This window comes from Cervus canadensis, chromosome X, assembly GCF_019320065.1.
Source record: "Cervus canadensis isolate Bull #8, Minnesota chromosome X, ASM1932006v1, whole genome shotgun sequence".
NCBI classification, from domain to species: Eukaryota; Metazoa; Chordata; class Mammalia; order Artiodactyla; family Cervidae; genus Cervus; species Cervus canadensis.
Window position 1 is genome coordinate 98,755,545 of NC_057419.1, and position 2,229 is coordinate 98,757,773.

The window sequence follows — 2,229 nt, forward strand, 5'->3', positions numbered from 1 at the left end:
AGGCAGGTCAGGTGGTCTGGTATTCCCATCTCTTTCAGAATTTTCCACAGTTTATTGTGATCCACAGTCAAAGGCTTTGGCATAGTCAATAAAGCAGACATAGATGTTTTTCTGGGACTCTCTTGCTTTTTTGATGACCCAGAGGATGTTGGGCAATTTGATCTCTTTGGTCTCCGCATTTTCTAAACCAGCTTAACATCTGGAAAGTTTCACGGTTTCAAGTTATTTCTAAAGCCTGGCTTGGAGAATTTTGAGCTTTACTTTACTAGTGTGGGAGATGAGTGCAATTGTGTGGTAGTTTTTGAGCATTCTTTGGCATTGCCTTTCTTTGGGATTGGAATGAAAAGTGACCTTTTCCAGTCCTGTGGCCACTGCTGAGTTTTCCAAATTTGCTGGCATATTGAGTGTAGCACTTTCACAGCATCATCTTTTAGGATTTGAATTAGTTCGACTGGGATTCCATCACCTCAACTAGCTTTGTTCGTAGTGATGCTTTCTAAAGCCCACTTGACTTCACATTCCAGGATGTCTGGCTCTAGGTGAGTGTGAGTGATCACACCATCATGATTATCTGGACAAAGATCTTCATGACTGAGATAACCACGATGGTGTGGACAAGAGTAAAGAATAGAAAAAAGTTCAATTTCAATAGCACCCAAATAAATGTACATTTTAAAATAGGATATTAAATCTTTGCAGTCAAACTGGGAAAAAATTCAGTGATATCAAGAATTCAGATAAAAAGGGCATACTCTGCCTCTAATATGAGAATTATTCTAGAGCAATTTAGCTATATTCATCAAAAGCTTGAAAAATGTGCCTACGTTTGGAACAATTGCACATTTAGGTATTTATTCAAAAGAAGCAATCAGGGGTTTTTGCAAAGATTTTGCCACAGAATGCTCATCTCTACATTGCTTATATTAGGCAAAAATAATCTAAATGTCTAACAATAGCGAGTTGGTCAAATAAATTGTAGTTTCATACAATGAAATGCTATGTAACCACTGAAGGTGTAGAATAATAAACTTTAAAGAAAGTTCAGAATATATTAAGTAAAAAGCTTTATTAACGAAAATGTAGAGTACAGAGAAAAGACTGAAGGATTTTAATAAAATGTTAATAATGATTACCTCTGAGAGGTAAAAGTATGGGTGACATTTATGTCCTTTTTCATTCTCCTTTTTATGTACCTGTGATTTCTACATGGTCTATAAAAAACATATATTACTTTGATAAAGAAAAATTCAATAAAAGAATTGCTTAATGTTCATACTATTTAACTGAGAAGTTCTACTTCTAGAAATTTATTCTGATATTGATACTGTCACTGAAAGATTCATGTATAAGAACATACATTATGATAATAACCAAAGAAGTAAAGGAGACAAATCAAATGTCTAGCAATAGTAATTTTAAGTATGACATAACTCTAGTTATAGTTATAGGATAAAATACTGGGCACCTATTACAAATCATGAGGTAGAAGAATATTTAAATCATAAAACCTTCAGTGAAAAAGGCTGATTATAAAACATTAAGTACAATATGAAGCAAATTTGTTTAAAAACTATGTAGAAAAAAGATTGGAAAGAAATATACCCAAAATGAACATCAATTCTGGTTCTCTCCAAGTGATAGGACCACAGGTAATTTGTTTATTTTCATCTTTCTGCATTTTGTACTTTTTCGACAATGTAATTTTATTTTTTATTTTTTAAATGCTTATTTATTTGGCTGTTCTGGGTCTTAGTTGTGGCTTGTGGGATCTTCGATCTTCATTGTAGTGTGAGAGATCTTTAGTTGTAGCATTCGAACTCTTAGTTGCTGCATGTGGGATCTAGTTCCCTGACCAGGGATTGAACCTGGGCTCCCTGCATTGGGAGCATGGAGTCCTAGCCACTGGACCACCAGGGAATTCCCTAAAATATAATTTTAAACTCCAGAAAATAATTTAAGTTTGAATTTAAGTAGCAAGGAGAGAGAAAATGTAAAACAACATAACTATTCTCTCTGTTGCCATCATGCTGTGAGGCATTTAAGTCTAAGCATGTTGGTATTCCATAACTGAATCCAAGAACTGGTCCTGTTATGAGTGGGAAGGATATAGATTAAAATAAATTAGAAAAGGGGTAATATATTAATGTAATATCTATGTAATTTTTAGAAAAAAATTTAGAAAATTTACATATAACCCTTCATGAATCACAGCCTTGTCCTGATGGAGGG

At 33.8% G+C, this 2,229-nt stretch overlaps 1 non-coding gene across 1 annotated transcript; it reads right to left on the reverse strand.

Annotated features, from left to right (window-relative positions):
• Positions 1–1,844: 1,844 nt before the first annotated feature.
• Positions 1,845–1,917, reverse strand: TRNAW-CCA. Its single transcript has one exon. It is a non-coding gene; the product is annotated as a tRNA-Trp (tRNA).
• Between the last annotated feature and the right edge of the window lie 312 nt (positions 1,918–2,229).